This window comes from Hyperolius riggenbachi, chromosome 8 (assembly GCF_040937935.1).
Source record: "Hyperolius riggenbachi isolate aHypRig1 chromosome 8, aHypRig1.pri, whole genome shotgun sequence".
NCBI lineage: Eukaryota > Metazoa > Chordata > Amphibia > Anura > Hyperoliidae > Hyperolius > Hyperolius riggenbachi.
Window position 1 is genome coordinate 109,928,616 of NC_090653.1, and position 18,912 is coordinate 109,947,527.

Here is an 18,912-nt window from a genome sequence, read left to right on the forward strand (position 1 = left end):
GGCAGGAGTAGGGGGGGGGGGGTATTACTAGCCAGAGATTTCAGAGGCAGAGGGGAGGAGGGAGGAGGAGGGGGGGGGGTAGGTTTTTTGCTCAAGATGCAGATAAGCCTGCCTCTGTGTAATGTTTACAAACAACATGGCTGCTGTCACTATATCAGAAGAAGAAATATTCTTATTCTATTAAAGCCGTTTGCAGCTAGATTTGCTGTGTAAACTATCTAAAAACTTTACATAAGATATATGGACAAGTTACTTGTTATAGTTAGTTTTTCATCTCGGATCCGCTTTAAGCTATAAACCGACCCGGTCCCGACCAGGACAGAGAATGTCACTTGCATAACTGATTTTTAACTCTTTTAAGGCAGCCATACACTGGTCGATTGCCACCAGATCGACCAACAGATAGATCCCTCTCTGATAGAACCTGATAAGAGAGGGATCTAATGGCTGCCCATTCACCGCAAACAGATTTTGAATCGATTTCAGCATGAAATTGTTTCACAGCCTGTGGAACTGATAGTGCCGCCTGCCTCTTTGCCCCTGCTCCCCTGGCCAGCAGCATTTCCTGTCCGCCGCAGCGATACCCCGGGTCCCCGCAGTCTCTCACTACTTCCAGCGTACTCCATCTTTCCTTTACTTCCTGTCCCGTCCTCTCACAAGCAGAAAGTTCAAACAGTACAGCGCCCTCTACTGTTTGAACTTCACTTTCTCACAGGACAAGAAGTGAAGATCCCAGAAGCAGTGAGAGACAGTGGGGACCCGGGAACTCACACTGATCAAACAGATGATGTATTGCTGTGTTGGTCGTCGCCGTATCAAATGCCGCTAACGACGCGCTCCCAAACCGCTGGCAATCGAGTGAAATTTTCCACCTGGGCACGGAATCGATCGATTTTGGATGGAAATTGGTTGATCGGTCCACGCTTGCATTATCAATTTCACAGCAGATTCGATCACAGTGATCGAATCTGTGGTCTATCGGAAATCACGTTAGTGTATGGGTACCTTTAGGCAGATAAAGTAAAAAAGAAACATAGCCTAGTTATTTGTGTGCTAGGCACAGTACATACACTGGTTTATCTTATCATGTCACATGTCACCTCGGGTGTCCTTCAAAGTGGACCTGAACTCTTGCAGAGGAAAACAGAGAGAAATGCACCCTGTATGTATTTAGAGAGTTTAGCCTGTTCAATTTCCCACCATCTGTGACTAATCACAACTGTAATGCTATCTTTGCCAGGCACAGCAACTTATTTGCAAACACAACATGTTAACCCTATACTTGCTTCCATGAGAACAGGAAGTAGACACACTGTAGATTTATTGCAGGATTTGTATCAGCTGTAACAAAGAAAGTAATATTTTCTTTAAAGGTAATTATGCTGTTGCGTATCTTTTAGAGCAGAGAGGAAGTTCTGAGTACAGGTCCGCTTTAAAGGGTAAATTAGCATAAAACAAGCTAAATCAGCCACACATTGTCACATGATCAGTGACACATTTATAAGGCACTATTCTCTCAAATGAGACAAACTGCATGTCATTTCTCAGATCAGTAGTTAGTGGCAGAGTGGATGACAGGCAGTCCCCTACTTCTGAACAAGTTCCGTTCTGACGGATTGTAAAGGGGCCCATACACTCAGCCGATTTTCTGGCCGACCGATCGATCCCGATCGATCGATTGATCGTTTGCAAATCGGTTGGCCAATCGACCGATCGATGGCCGATTTCGATGGATTTCCATCGAACTGGCTGGATGGAAAATTTAGGTCGATCTGATGAGATTGCTTATCAGTTTGCATTGGCCTTAATGGAAATCTGATGGCAAAAAAATGCCATCAGATCGAATTTCAATAGATTTCAAACTGAAATCTATTGGAATTCTATCCTGGTAAAAAATGTTCTAAAAACGCATCAGATAGATCATCAGATGCATTTCTTATCTATCTGCTGCCAATCTGACGAGTGTATGGGCACCTTAAGTTTAATTCATTTATACATTGAGTCATGTGTAATACATAGTGAAACAAGGACACAATTTACTTTCATAAAATTCTGGATTTGGACAAAGCATAAACCATGTTTTTGGGTTGTTTTCAATAAGTTTTTAATGTGTTTCAACTGTTCTGCGACCGCCTAACACTGATAGGCTGTTAGGGGGGGAAAAAACTTGTTTTCGGTAGTACAGCGCTGCGATCTAGAGCAGTGCTGTACAGGGGGCAGCTTTGTCACTTAGCTGTCCCCTGGAGAAGCAGCAGATTTGGGCGCATGAGACAAGTGGACATTATAAATATCGTTTAATGGGCGCCGAACAGGGAAAAAAGGGCGCTGGAGATTATTAACGTTTTACAAACGGCGCCCGGAGATTTTTAATGTTTTATAACTGTGCTTGTGATGATTTACGTTTAGAAAATGAGCCCGTGACGAATAACGTTTATAAAAGTACTAAACATATTTATCCTATTTAATTAAATCATTATTTAACATTTTAACCCTTACGGTTTGTAAAACATTATTATTCACAAAATAAAGCGATCAGTACGTAACGTAAATTGCAATATATTTTTTACAATCACTATTTGTAAAGCATTTCTAAAACATTATTATCCACCCAAAAAAATTATTTAAAGAGAACCCGAGGTGGGTTTGAAGAATATTATCTGCATACAGAGGATGGATCTGCCTATACAGCCCAGCCTCTGTTGCTATCCCAAACCCCCCTAAGGTCCCCCTGCACTCTGCAATCCCTCATAAATCACAGCTACGCTGCTGACAAACAGCTTGTCAGAGCTGGCTGTGTTTATCTCTATAGTGTCAGTCTGCTGCTCTCCAAACCTCCTGCAGAACTCCAGTCCCCGCCTGCATCCCTTCCCTCCCTGCTGATTGGAGGGAAGGGACAGGGGCAGGGACCGGAGCTATGCAGGAGGCGGGGGAGCAGCTGAGACTGACACTACAGATGTAAACACAGCCTCACAGCACGGCTGTGATTTATGAGGGATTGCAGAGTGCAGGGAGACCTTAGTGGGGTTTGGGATAGCAACAGAGGCTGGGCTGTAAAGGCAGATCCAGCCTCTGTATGCAGATAACATTCTTTAAACACACCTCGGGTTCTCTTTAAATTTTTTTCTCTAAATTTTTTATTTATTAATGTTTGTAAAACATTATTATCCATAGGAGGTCTTAGGCACCACCAGGGGGGTCTTAGGTTTAGGCACCACCAGGGGGGTCTTAGGTTTAGGCACCACCAGGGGGGGTCTTAGGTTTAGGCACCACCAGGGGGGTCTTAAGTTTAGGCACCACCAGGGGGTCTAGGGGTTAGGGATAGGTACAGGGAGGCCTTTGGGGTGGTTAGTTTTAGGCACCACCAGGGGGGGTCTTAGGTTTAGGCACCACCAGGGGGGTCTTAGGTTTAGGCACCACCAGGGGGGTCTTAGGTTTAGGCACCACCAGGGGGGTCTTAGGTTTAGGCACCACCAGGGGGGTTTTAGGTTTAGGCACCACCAGGGGGGTCTTAGGTTTAGGCACCATCAAGGGGGGGGGGGGTTTAGGCACCACCAGGGGGGTCTTAGGTTTAGGCACCACCAAGGGGTCTAGGGGTTAGGGATAGTGTCACGGACGGTTGCGGGGCCGCAGGCGCGTCCTGTAACCGCCCGTGAAGAAAAAGCGATGGCACTCGATTCCCTGCATCGATTGCGCTTCAAATCGATACAATCTGGGTTGAGTGTGTAGGGGCAGCTGAAGTCCTTTCGTTAGCAGAGAGAGAGAGCACCATCCTAAAGGCTGGATGGCTCTTTTGATATGCTAATGAGCCTGAGCCTAATCTGCCCCGGAGAGTCCCTGGCTTCAAGCTGTGCTGATGGCCCATCCATCAGGTATAAGGTGACACCTAGCTGATCTCATGTAGATGTTAATTAACCAAAAGGGTGATCAGGATGCCTAGGTGCAGCCAGGCAGGCTACAAATCTCCGGGAGGTCGTGACACCTTGCTCACTGGTAAAGATCAAAGGGAAGTCAGCTGTTAGCAGCTAGAACACATCCTGAATAAACCCGAGTCTCATAGCATAATCCATAACTTCCCAGATCTGTCATATTTCTGGGGTTCCTGAGATGGCAGCTTCGCCAAATGTAGGGGAAGTGTAGCATGAGCCCCGGTGCTGGTTCTGAGGAAGTTTCAGAACATTCTGAGGTAAGGACTGCCAGTTAGGCAGTTTGAAAATGCCCTGATGATACCACAGGGGTCCCACCCCTCATGTCTGGTATCAGGGCGCTGGGTAAATCAAGACAGACCTGAAAATGTTAATAAATCTGCCCTGACCTGTACGGTTCTGTGAGATAGGGCCCATATATGGTTAAGGCATGATTTCTGGCCCCCAGGACAAGGGGAGGGCTCATCTCATCTTCTAAGGGGGTGTATGGCTCCCCGCCCTCACTCCCTCCTACTGAATCAGGGGCATAATAATGGCAGAGGAGCCAAACTCAGTGTCCTCCACCCTGAAAACATCTTGAACTCATCAGATGCCAGCTTGAGGATATGCTGGCATCCACCTGGTCTGAACTCTGAACTCTGATTGAAACTCAGAACTCTGTTTTTCCCACAAAAAGGACATCTTTCCAGGAACTAAGTATTTTTCTCCCTTCTTTTATTTTTTATACTGGCTATTACTGTCTTAATAATTGTGATTTTAATAATTGTCTGTATATATTAATTATTTATATTGCGTGAATAAACGACTTTCTCCAAGTCATTCACTGTCCGCTACCCTGCTTATCAGCACACGCAGAACTGATCCCGGGTCTCTGAAGATACGCTACTGTTTGTTTGTTGTTGGCTAGACAGAATACTGTGTGTTTAACCGTTTTATTCGCAGGACTAGTCAGTCAGTTAGTGGGCTCCACGGTCCCATGGTAACCGCGGTGGTGGCAGTTTACTCTGAACCAGTGGGTGAAGTTGTAATCACCCGTGTCTCACAGGCTCCCTTCTGAGTTGTCTGCGGCTAATTCTTAACGGTTCCTGCGCATTGACTGCGACCAGAGTTCGCACGATCTGTGCGCTGGCACCGTTTAGAGGGCTAAGTGCGGTCAGCCACTAGGGCTCCTGTGACAGTGTTAGGCAGCGGTTGGGACCTGTGTTGTGCTGAAAGTATCTAGAAAGAAACGAACTAATTCGTTGGTGTAGCTGGAAGGCAATATATTTTTTATATATACAGAGAGACTGTGTAGCCAGTACCCCTCCCCAAAAGTTTTATTTTATTTGGCATGGAAATGTCCGGGAACTACCAGAACATGTGCCTGTCGGACCTGCAAAATCTTTGCCAAGCGAGAGGCATTGACGTCGGCCGCAGGAAACAACAGGACCTGATAGCAGACTTGTCCAGATGGGATACCCAGCAACTGCGGGAGCCGGGAGTGTCCGCTGAGGTGGATACCACCCCATCTGACAATCGAGGGGAACCAGAGGCTGAAGATCCTAGGCGTACAGAGGTTGTGCATCCTGAGGGCCCTGCATCAACAGTTACGCAGGAGAATGTCAGTGTGGTCCCCAATCTTAGAGGTTCTGAAAGTACTCGCCCGGAACTGGCCAGTACTGGACTGTCCATGGGTGCTGACCCGGTAATGCAGCAGGCATTACAAAAGCTGATGGAGACTGACCTGGACAAGTACCTGCAGTACATGGCAGAGCAAAAGCGAGAGGCACGAGAGGAACGGGAGCGCCAATCTGCAGAACGCAAAGCTGCTGCTGCTGCTGCTGAACGCCACGCGGAGAGGGATGCCGCTGAGCGAGAACGGGAGCGCCAACGACAGCAGGAGCTAAACATGGCAAAAGTGCAACAGGCCAGCCGGAGTTCACCGCCCAGCCTCCCTGCTGAAGGAGCTGCACCACCCGTAAGTGCAAAATTTAAATTTGCTAATATTGAAAAAGACACAGACATTGACTTGTTTTTGCGGTCTTTTGAAAAAGCATGCCGTCAGTATCGTCTGTCCCAAGACCAGTGGGCCAGACATCTGACACCTTTGCTGCGCTACAAAGCGCTTGATGCCTTCGCAGAATTGCCTGCGGAGAAGGATAATGATTATGCTGCTATAAAAGACGCTATCATTACTAAGTACCAGCTGACGCCAGAAGCCTATCGGAAAAAGTTCAGGGCCTGGCAGAAAAAGCCTTCTGATTCGTACCGAGATGTGGCCAGCAGCTTGCTCACCACACTCCGCCAGTGGACACTAGGCCTCACCAAAGGGTCTTATGATGTCCTGGAGGACTTGATAGTCCTGGAACAATTTCTGAACATTTGCCCTGCTGATGTACGCCAGTTTGTGCTAGAACGCAGGCCGGCTTCAGCAACTGTCGCTGCAGACCTTGCTGAGACTTTTGCAACTACCCGGGTGGCTGATACCCGCAGAACTGTCCCATCCAGCTGGAGAGGAGGTCAGCCCAATACCTCGGCAGACCCTCCTGCCCCTGTGAGCCGTCCGCCACAGAGGCCACCCAGCGCAGCTGCTGCACCCAGGCCTGCAGCGCCTGGAGAGGTCACCTGTCACTACTGCCGCCAGCCCGGACACATGAAATTCGACTGTCCGGAGCGGAGACAGACACCACCAGCACCTGGATCATCTGCATCACCTGCACCTCACCCACAGCAGAGGCAGCCCGCCAGCGAACCACAGCCTGGATCATCAGATTTTGTCCTGTTTGCCCGCGGAAAGGAAATCCGCGACCGAACCGACCAGCAGCAACTTGTTAGAGTGAACGGCAAAGTTGTCACCGGATTTCGAGACACCGGAGCTGACATCACGTTAGTTCACTCACACCTTGTGCCAAAGGAGAGCATCAGCTCCAGCCGATCCCTTGCCCTTACTGGAGTAGAGGGCACCCTTTTTCACATAGCCCACGCGACAGTGAAGCTGGATTGGGGATTAGGGATCCACGAAAGGGTTGTTGGGGTTATGAAGGATCTCCCAGTCCCTGTGTTGCTGGGGACTGATTTGGGCAAGCTTGTGTCCTACTATGAACCTGCCACGACCGCCTTGTCGCTCACGGAAGGAGACGGACTCTCCACCCACCACCAGGTACTTTATACACTTGGGGGAGCACCAGGGGGAGGCGGGTTGAATGTGCCCAGTTCAAGGGTACCAGGTTCAATAGTGCCTGCTTCAAAGGCACCTGAGTTTGATGTACAGACTGTCTGTTGTGATGATGCTGTAACTGTACCTGAGTTTACTGTACAACCTGTCTGTAATGAAAAAATGTCTATACCTGTCAATGTCATTACTGCATGCAATGATGACTTGAGTAATGTCCGTCTGTGCCATTCTGACAGTGTACCTGTGCTAGCAGTACCGCGCCGCTGCACTGCTCAGAACCCGAGCTCAGAACAGGTGGAGGGGGTTCCGGCCTCCTCCCCCTCCTCTGACCGCAGGGATGAGACCTTTCAGCCGCTGGCCTCGTGTGACATGAGCCAGTTGGCTGAAACTGACAGCGCCGTATTCTCAGCCGCACTACAACGTGACCCAAGCCTGGAGGTGCTCAGGCAGCAAGCCGCTGAGCCCCTCGCAGACGGGGCCGCTTTCAAGGTGTACTGGGAAGGTGGGAGACTGTACAGTGAGTCTGTACAGCCCCCTACAGGTAGATCCCACGCGAATACCAAATGGCTTGTGGTCCCGAGTGTGTTCAGGGGACATGTGCTGAAATCTGCACATGGTAATCCTCTGACAGGGCACTCAGGGGTCCGCAAGACACTTGCCGGTATTCGGAAACAGTTTTATTGGCCCCGGATGAACAGGGATGTAGCAAACTACTGCAGAGCATGTGCCGTCTGTCAGGAGCTGGGAAGGTCCAGGGATCCCCGCGGGGTTCCCTTAGGTCCACAGCCACTTAGCAGGGGAACCCTGCGTGGGCTGGCTGTTGACCTAACCAACCCACTGCCCGTTGTCAGCAGTCCCGGCAGACACCACGTCCGACTGCAGTGGCGCAAACGCCCTGTCCAGAATGGTCCATGTCGGGTCAACCCTGAGGGTAGCAGACCGCGCCCGGTCCAGGGGAACCAAACCACAGGCTCCAATAGGTTTTCCCGCCGCACCGGCAACCCGAGACCCGTCAGCCAGGTTGGCCGACACGCAGCGGGCAGCCGACCCCAGAACGCCAACGGGGAACTAGATCAGATCTCGCAGGTTAGCGGCAACGACACACATCTTGCTGATGAATGTCTATCTGCCTTCTCCCCAGGGGGGGCTGTCACGGACGGTTGTGGGGCCGCAGGTGCGTCCTGTAACCGCCCGTGAAGAAAAGCGATCGCACTCGATTCCCTGCATCGATTGCGCTTCAAATCGATACAATCTGGGTTGAGTGTGTAGGGGCAGCTGAAGTCCTTTTCTTAGCAGAGAGAGAGAGCACCATCCTAAAGGCTGGATGGCTCTTTTGATATGCTAATGAGCCTCAGCCTAATCTGCCCCGGAGAGTCCCTGGCTTCAAGCTGTGCTGATGGCCCATCCATCAGGTATAAGGTGACACCTAGCTGATCTCATGTAGATGTTAATTAACTAAAAGGGTGATCAGGATGCCTAGGTGCAGCCAGGCAGGCTACAAATCTCCGGGAGGTCGTGACACCTTGCTCACTGGTAAAGATCAAGGGAAGTCAGCTGTTAGCAGCTAGAACACATCCTGAATAAACCTGAGTCTCATAGCATAATCCATAACTTCCCAGATCTGTCATATTTCTGGGGTTCCTGAGATGGCAGCTTCGCCAAACGTGGGGGAAGTGTAGCATGAGCCCCGGTGCTGGTTCTGAGGAAGTTTCAGAACATTCTGAGGTAAGGACTGCCAGTTAGGCAGTTTGAAAATGCCCTGATGATACCACAGGGGTCCCACCCCTCATGTCTGGTATCAGGGCGCTGGGTAAATCAAGACAGACCTGAAAATGTTAATAAATCTGCCCTGACCTGTACGGTTCTGTGAGATAGAGCCCATATATGGTTAAGGCATGATTTCTGGCCCCCAGGACAAGGGGAGGGCTCATCTCATCTTCTAAGGGGGTGTATGGCTCCCCGCCCTCACTCCCTCCTACTGAATCAGGGGCGTAAGAATGGCAGAGGAGCCAAACTCAGTGTCCTCCACCCTGAAAACATCTTGAACTCATCAGATGCCAGCTTGAGGATATGCTGGCATCCACCTGGTCTGAACTCTGAACTCTGATTGAAACTCAGAACTCTGTTTTTCCCACAAAAAGGACATCTTTCCAGGAACTAAGTATTTTTCTCCCTTCTTTTATTTTTTATACTGGCTATTACTGTCTTAATAATTGTGATTTTAATAATTGTCTGTATATATTAATTATTTATATTGCGTGAATAAACGACTTTCTCCAAGTCATTCACTGTCCGCTACCCTGCTTATCAGCACACGCAGAACTGATCCCGGGTCTCTGAAGATACGCTACTGTTTGTTTGTTGTTGGCTAGACAGAATACCGTGTGTTTAACCGTTTTATTCGCAGGACTAGTCAGTCAGTTAGTGGGCTCCACGGTCCCATGGTAACCGCGGTGGTGGCAGTTTACTCTGAACCAGTGGGTGAAGTTGTAATCACCCGTGTCTCACAGGCTCCCTTCTGAGTTGTCTGCGGCTAATTCTTAACGGTTCCTGCGCATTGACTGCGACCAGAGTTCGCACGATCTGTGCGCTGGCACCGTTTAGAGGGCTAAGTGCGGTCAGCCACTAGGGCTCCTGTGACAGATAGGTACAGGGAGGGTTCTGTGTGAGAGTAGGGTTAGGTATAGTTTTAGTACAATTTTAATAATACTAATCAACAGTCATTATGAATGTACTTATATTAATATCATTGTTATAAACAATATTTTCACATTTTATTATAATAATAAACGATAAATCAAGATTATTCATAACAATATATAATTATAATGTTTAAACAAATAATACTGTTTTTTTAACAAACGTAATTATACGTTTCAGTTTAGAAACAGGGAAGATTAACGTTGTAAGAATTGCCGATTTCATACACATTATTTAATGATTTATAAATTCTTAAAACACTATTTGTAAACGAAATTCTACACAATATTTTTATAAACGATAATACTGCTTATCGTTTACACCACGTTCCCTTTTTTCCCGACGCCCTTTTTTGATGTACGCGTCCCCTGGTGTGGCTCACAATCTAATCCCTCTCATAAGCTGATGCCTATGAGAGGTGATCATAATGGTGGATCTTAGTGGGGATGGAGGGAAGGTAGGATGGATACAATTTCAAAAAATTAGCCGTTTTTATGTAAAAAAAACCCAAAAAAAACACACACAATAAAATTAATAAAAATAAAATAAAAATGGCAGCAGCAATCAGATCCTACCAACAGAAAGCTTTGTTTGTGGGCAGAAAAGGAACTAAAATTCATTTGGCTGCTAAGTTGTATGACCGAGTAATAAACTGGTAAAGCGGCAGAATACAGAATTGTAAAAATCGCCTGGTCAGTGTCACTAGGGAGGTGTAAACCTGTGGTCCTCAAGAGGTAAAACTACTTACAACAGTACAGTACTGTACTGTAATAAGAAACATATGTAGTAACAAAAACAGTACTGTATATTTTGTGCATGAAGACAATTTTGTTTGTATGTATGAAATGTTGTAACTCGAGGCATTAATGTTGTAACTAGAGGCATTCATAAGTTGGGGGCGAATTGCCTGTCTACCATACAAAAAATCAATATGTCCGTAAATGCCAGAATAAACAGGTGGACAAACATTGGAAAAACAATTGGAAACCTGATCACACCTGTCGGAAATAATGGATTTGACCCATCGATCTGACGGGAAATTTAATGGTGTGTACCAGGCATAAGACCTATTTACTCTACCCTCAGTGGTGTCGATTGAGAGTGGCACTGTTTAGCTGCCAGTTGTTGACTTCCGATTAGAAGAACTTCAGTTTTCAACTTCATACAATGCTGTAGCTCAACAAACATGGATTATTAAGGTAGGGCCTATCACGTCAGGCTTAATATAGCTGGGGGATTGGTGGAACAGCATTACTATGTCCTGTCCTCCATGGTATTGGAACAAATCTAGCTCGGGAGACAGGTATTCTCATCATCAGTACAGTGATTGGCTGGGAACCTGCGTGACCACAATCCTATTGGTCCAGGGGTGGTAACAAGCTTGAACTATGTCCCGCCCGCGGTGGTGTCGGCACCTATGATGAGACTATGGTGACATCAAAGGCTTCCAGAATCCCAGAGGGGAATTTGAATCAGCTTTTGACAGCAGTATGTAGCACCTGGGGCACAGCACTTGTTTGTTCAAGCTGCATGTAGCATGCTGCTGAACATCCTCAGAGCCAGCTTCTCTTTGTTTACAGAAAGCTCAGCAGCATCTCAACAACAAAGGAAGTCCTCCCAGTTCTGTCCAGAGATCCCTGCCGCTATTCATGTATGTGCTGTATGTAGGAAAGCAGGTAACAGTGGGGTTTATCACGCCAGGAAAACCAGCACACCCATGCCCAGCCAGTTTAGGGACCCTAGAGTGTGAATTTAAAAAAGGGACCCTAATGCCCTGGGCAACATGGTAGCTAGAACCGGCCCTGCACACATTCTATAAAGCTATGTTGATGATATTTGACAGCAATCTTAATTAGAGATGTCGCAAATCCGCGGATTTTGGTTCGCGATCCGCAAACGCGAACTTGCGAAACAGTTCGCAAACTGGCGAATTATGCAAACCGCAATAGACTCCAATGGGCAGGTGAACTTTCAAAACTACAAACACTAATTCTGGCCACAAAAGTGATGGAAAAGATGTTTCATGGGGTTGAACACCTGGAGGGGGGCATGGCGGAGTGAGATACATGCTAAAAGTCCCCGGGAAAATTTCGGATTTGATGCAGAGCAGGATTATAATCCCCAAAGGGCAGAAATCACATTGCATTCCTAAATTGGAGGCCTGAAGTGCTTGAAAACATCTTGCGTGTATACATGGATCAGGTAGTGTAATTAGTGTACTGCTTCACACTGACAGACCGAACTCACTGTGTAATGCACCGCAAACAGCTGTTTGTGTAGTGATGGCCGTGCTGGACTGGCGCGCACCATGGCGAGAGTGTAGGCGATGTCTGTTTTCAAGCCCATATGGTCGGGCTGAGGTAGCTCAATGACAGAACAACAGTGACTGAGTGTCCAGCTGATCGAATTTGGTCTGTCCACAATGAAGCAATGACCTTCTTATCTTCTTGGGTCAGGTGTGCCCCCAACACACTCATATAGACGGTCATTGCTTCATTGTGATATACAAGCCACTTCACCGTGGCAAGGTAACGATACGAAGAGGAATTGACACATGTACATGCCTTTTGTTTTGTTGTTGCAGCCGCATTGCAGCCATAAAAATTAAGCAGGCATGTACACGCGCCAGAAAAAATTATTATTCTTTTTGTTAGCTGCCGCTGCTAGCAGCGGCCTTAAAAATTCAGGAATCCACCTGGAGTCCTGGACCCTGTTGGTGGTGGCGGAGAAGGCAGTCAAGCGGCCTGTAGGCCGAGATGCTGTGTGGGGACCGACTTAGTCTTGGGGCAGGCAGTCACACGGCGTGCAGGCAGAGATGCTATGTGGGGACTGACTTAATCTTCGGGCAGGCCTGACCGTGTTTTGCAGACCAGGCATCCATGGTCAGATAGACCCTTGACCCAACGATGTGTGCCAGAGATGACACCACTTGCCTTTCAACTTCCCGGTACAGTTTGGGCATCGCCTTTTTTGAGAAATAATTGCGGCCTGGTATCTTCCACTGCGGTGTGTCGCTTTGCTTTTGTGTGCTGCTTTTCCTCTGGTGGTCATCATATTACAGTTTGTGCTTTGTAATCATGTGCCTTCGGAAGGTAGTTGTCCATACGCGGGTCTTGGTCTTTCCATGGCTCAATTTTCGGTGGCAGAGAGTACAGATGGCATTGCTCTCATCTGAGGCAGACACACAAAATAATTTCCACACCGCTGAGCCCTGGGATGATGGCACTTTGGTGATGGTTGCCAACAGAGTGTTAAGTGGGGTGCCAGAATCAGAGCAGGAGGAGGAAGATATGTCACGCTTCCGTGCGGAAGCTGAGGTGTTCTGTGTTAAATAGTCAACTACGTCCTGACAATATTGGGGGTTGATGGCACGTGCCTTCTTCTGAACACTGTGCTTTGGTCGAGGGCTGCACAAAATCACGACAGCACGAGCTCTAACAGACCTGCCAGGTGGCCTGCCTCTGCCTGTTATTTTCTCCATATGAAAAGTATGCACTGACTTGACTAATACAATGTGCAGTCACACAGGTGCAGTGAAAGGTATACACTGACTGCTGGTATAATACAATATACAGTCACACAGGTGCAGTGAAAGGTATACACTGACTGCTGGTATACCAATGTGCAGTCACACAGGTGCAGTGAAAAGGATGCAGTGACTGCTGGTATAACAATGTGCAGTCACACAGGTGCAGTAAAAAGGTTGCAGTGACTGCTGGTATAGCAATGTGCAGTCACACAGGTGCAGTGAAAGGTATGCAGTGACTGCTGGTATAACAATGTGCAGTCACACAGGTGCAGTGAAAATGGATGCATTGACTGCTGGTATATAAAACAGTGTGCGGTTACACAGATGCAGTGAAAGGTATGCAGTGCCGGGTATATAAAACAGCATGTGGTCACACAGGTGCAGTGAAAGGTATGCAGTGACTGGTATATAAAACAGTGTGCGGTCACACAGATACAGTGAAAGGTATGCACTGACTGCTGGTATATAAAACAGCATGCGGTCACACAGATGCAGTGAAATGTATACAGTGACTGCTATATAAAACAGCGTGTGGTCACACAGGTGCAGTGAAAGGTATGCAGTGACTGGTATTATAATACAATGTGCAGCAGTCACACTAGGCACTGAATGTGCTGGGCCTGGCACACAGGTGCAGTGAAAGGTATGCAGTGACTGGTATTATAATACAATGTGCAGCAGTCACACTAGGCACTGAATGTGCTGGGCCTGGCACAGTACAGCAATTAGCAAGACCCAGCTGCAACAGACAGGGCTGTATATGCAGTGTCAGTGGGCCACAAAAAATAAAACACAAAAAAAACACATCACAAGAACATTAGCTCTCAAAAGAGCTGTTTTAGTGGTGCTCTTCAGCAACAAATATCAGCAAGGAGCAAGCTAACAGACCTACTAACTATCGCTTTCCCTATCTCTCCCTTCTCTCACTTATACAGCGGCACACAGAGTGAGAACATGGCCGAAGCTGCTGCCTTATATGGTGGGGGGAGGGGGGCTCCAGGAGGGAGTGCAGCCCGGTTCGCTGCCATGTGTCTGCTGACTGTGATGTAGAGGGTCAAAGTTTAGCCCAATTATGTAATATAGGGGGCGGGTCGAACTGGCATAAAGTTCGCTATCCGATGCGAACGTGCGTTGTTCGCGCAAATAAGTTTGCATGCGAACCGTTTGGGAGATCTCTAATCTTAATAAGACTAGGAAAGCATTTGCTACCCGGTATCCAGGGTTTTATATTTTCATAGGGTCTGTTCACACTATATGCAATACTCTCAAGTATAAATGTGAGGCAAAAATACATTAGAACAGCGCTGCGTAATATGTTGGCGCTTTATAAATACAATAAATAATAATAATAATAATAATAACTGGCAGTGAACGTTTATCAATGGGCTCATTCACATCTAATGTGTGTTTGCGTGCATTTAAAACAAGTGACTGCATACCGCATTCTTGCCGACTGTAAACGTGTTTTTGTATACACTGTCTTACAAGCAGCTTGTTTGTAGACACATATTGCTCTATTCATAAAACATTTGCGGTAAAAAAAAATCTTGGAGGGAAAACACCGCATCGGTATTTTACACTTTTGTGTGCTAATTCATATGTTTACACTTGGGATAATAGGTCGGGGAATTCCCGCACTAAACTGGCGGTGCTGCTGAGTTGTTACATAGGCTGGCTGAGTTGATACATTTTCTCCTGCAGAAACATCGTTATGGCCCATACTCACGGGCTACAAATGTCGCCGCAACAAGCGGCGCGCGCGTGTTGCGGCGACAGGTCGCCCGTGAGTAAGGGCCGTTGAACGGGCGCGCACCCCGAACTGTCGCCCGTCGCTTATGTCGCCAGGCGATTGAAATGTTCAATCGCCTGGCGACAGTCGCCGCCGCAACTCCGCCGCAGCTGTCGCTAGTCCGCGTGAGTACGCGGACTAGCGACAGCACCCTCCATTGAGGTATGCAGAGCTTCCGGCGGGGGGAGGAGGAACGTCGGCGACAGCTTCCGTCGAGCCGCTGGTCCCTCGTCCGCGTGTGTACGCGGAGGGACCTGGCGAGGAGCTGTCGCCGGCCTGTCGCCCGCACGCTCACGTGTGCTGGCGACAGGCCACTTTTGATGCTCGTGAGTATGGGCCATAAGTATAAAGGAGGCAGCCCCAACATCCCTTTACATGTGCTTTTTCTGCCTCTCCTCCTGAATCTGCACTGAATCTGTCTATTAGTCTTCCTAAACAATCTATTTAATTGCTGCAGTTTAGAAGAAGTTCCAGAAATGTTACACATGCAGGCTTTCAGATGTGAAAATTATCTGAAAACAGGTACCCAAGGGGTTAAAAAAAAACCATGGTATTCCGGAATGCCTTGTCTGCTCTCCTCTCACTGCAGCTGCCTGGGAGGTCTTTCTCATTCACTTGCTGTTATCTTGACTGTGTTACCCCTGGCTTATCGCCTTATCTAAACAGGCGGGTTTCTCTGCACACATTCCGCCTGCTCTAATCTTTATGAATTAACCTTCAGGGACATGTGTTGTGATAATCTCCGCACAAGGCGGTAATTCCCCGCACTGCAAAGGAATGTCAGATTTTCATGCGGAAACAGCCTTTATGAATGCCCACTTTGCTAAATGGTCGTAAAAGTCAGCTGTTTTTAGCGGAAAACTTGTGGTAAAGTTTTATGAATAGAGCCCATAGCGTACACATCATGTGCACCTGTTGGAAAATGCTTGTGCAAACACATCAAATAGTGTAGTATTCCTTTGGGGGAATCAGTAGTCCATTATAACTGTATAATTGATCAGGGGTTTTTTTATGTTGAATTAGTGCAAAATGTATGACCTTATTTGAGGCTAGTTTCTGCCTCCCTTTTTATTGCAATCCATTACCTTTGAGTGCCATTTGCCCCTTTTTCTCTTTTCAGTAATAAACAAGAATTTACAACTCTACTTAATTCTCTCTTTAAATGGTGTACCAGTCATTAAGCTTCTCTCTCTGGACTGCTATCTGTTAAATGGCTGAAGGTGGACCTGAACTCTTGCACAGGACACAAGGAAAGCACAGAGAAAACACACCCTGTTTGTGTTTAGAGACAAGAGCCTGTGTAATTCCCCCTCATCTGCAAGTAGTTGCAAGTCTAATTTGGGCAGCACGGTGGCGTAGTGGTTAGCGTTCTTGCCTTGCAGCGCTGGGTCCCTGGTTCAAATCCCAGCCAGGTCAACATCTGCAAGGAGTTTGTATGTTCTTCCCGTGTCTGCGTGGGTTTCCTCCGGGTACTCCGGCTTCCTCCCACATCCCAAAAACATACAGATACGTTAATTAGCTTCCCCCTAAAATTGCCCCTAGACTACGATACATACACTACATGATATAGACATATGACTGAGGTAGGGACTAGATTGTGCGCTCCTTCGAGGGACAGTTAATAACAAGACTATATATACTCTGTACAGCACTGCGGAAGATGTTGGCGCTATATAAATACTAAATAATAATAATAAATTTGAGCTCTCAGCTGCGTCAGCTCAAAAATTCAGTAGACACAGCTACCATAATATGTAAGCACACAAGGTTATCCCTTTCTCTGCTTCCATGAAAGATTACTACAGATTAATTGCAGGAGTTCTGTAAGCTGTAACAAAGAAATGTTTTTTCTGTAAAGATTATTATGCTGTTGCTTATTTTTTAGAGCAGAGAAAAAGGTCCGAGTTTAGGTCCGCTTTAAGACTGAGTTACTGAAGATCCCTTTTAGACAATTAGAATGGAACCAGTTACACAGAAGCTTAATGTATACATGTGACATGGTGAGATAGATATGTGTATATACAGTGGCAAGCATACAGACACTTATGCTGTGCGCCTTTTCTTTTTTCCTGCCTGAAAGAGTTTATAATTAGCTATGGAACTGACAGTTTTTCTCTAGTCAGGACTCAGTAGGCTCACTGATAACAAATTACAGCTATAAAACACTTTCCTAAGCAGACACCTGGGCTTTTTACTGTGAGAGGAGAAGATAAAAAGGTCAACAAAGGTTGACATATTGTCACTCTGGCACTCTGCAATTAAGCAGAGACTATGAAACCTTAAGGGCGTTTCCACTATAGCGAATCCGCATGCAGGCACCGCATGCGGATTCACATAGGCAATACAAGTGGATGGGATTGTTTCCACTTGTGCGTTGTGCGGGTGCGTTTTGGCGTGCGAATCGCCCGCAATGCTTTTAATAAGGAAATTGCATGCGGCTTTGTCATGCGTATTTCCCCGCGATTTCGCGTGCGATTTCGCATGTAATGCTATGGAGCTTTACACAGGCAGTGACATGGTTAAATTCACCTGGCTCCTTGCCATGCGAAATCGCCGGGAAATCCGCATGCGGAAACGCATCCGCATGCGATTTTGTCCGCGGTGGAATCCAGGCGATTCCACACCGCAACAGTGGAAACGAGCCCTAATCTGCTTTGTAAATGTTTATACATAAAATAAAACCTTGAGATATCTAACAGAGTCATTTTTAGGAGTAGAAGGAAAGACCCAATTGCTTATCTCATTAGTTTATTTTAAAGTGGATTTAAGGTGCACTTTTACACATTGCATAATTGTGTTCCATTCCTATTGTTTATAGGGCATTCCTCAAGCCAAATACTTTTTTATTTTTGTTTTAATACTCTAATTCCCTATAAACTAAAAAAGCCACGCCCACAGGTCTTCAGAGAGCCTTGGCAGTAGCAAGGGCTCATGGGAGCTCAGTCTGGGCAGGAGGAGGGGGAGGTGTTACTAGCCATTGATTTCAGAGGCAGAGGGGAGGAGGGAGGAGGAGAGGGGATTAGGCTGATGGCTCAAGATACAGATAAGCCTGCCTCTGTGTATTGTTTACAAACAACATGGCTGCTGTCATTGTATCACAGGAATAAATAATCATATTCTATTAAAACTGTTTGCAGCTAGATTTGCCTTGTAAACCATCTAAACTTTAGGTAACATATATAGACAAGTTACTTGTTATAGTTAGTTTTTCATCTCGGATCCGCTTTAATCTCTGGTTCACGTTAAAGAATACTGCATGTACCTGCAGCCACCACAAGGTGTCACACTTTGGCAATATTATTCATTTGGTTGGCCGCTTAGTTTAAATACACATCTGGCCACAATTACACTTCTAAGATAATTAAATATACAAGTCTCTCTCACTGAGATTTCCCCTAATCTATCCCTGTGATATAAATAGAAAACCAGAAACTGAGTCTAATCTCTCTGGAATTAGGTACTAGGTCTTGTGTTAGCTTAGTAGGTGGAACGAGTGGCCATATTGACATTACTATTGCCAGGTGTTCAGTTTACTAATGATTTATGACTATTTCCATCCATGATAGTCATGCACCAATGTGTGAAACTTGTGGACAAGCATGTTAAAAACTACAGACTGACGTGACACACAATCTCCAGATATGCTTTGGTTTGTACTAATCATTAAGTATGGAGTGAATGTGAAAGCATGGTGTGAAGGGTAACCTCTCTACAACACCGAGAAGAAAAATAGCTGTTTGAGTAAAAAGATAAAATAAAATATAAACTTACTGTCATTTTTCCTGTTCTTACAGTGATTAGGTGCTGTGTCCACAGA

At 46.7% G+C, this 18,912-nt stretch overlaps 1 protein-coding gene across 5 annotated transcripts in view; it reads right to left on the reverse strand.

Moving 5' to 3' along the window:
* The window catches only part of MCF2 (MCF.2 cell line derived transforming sequence), a 209,828-nt gene that overhangs the window by 1,072 nt on the left and 189,844 nt on the right, over positions 1-18,912 (reverse strand). The gene's annotated exons all lie outside the window — the stretch shown is intronic.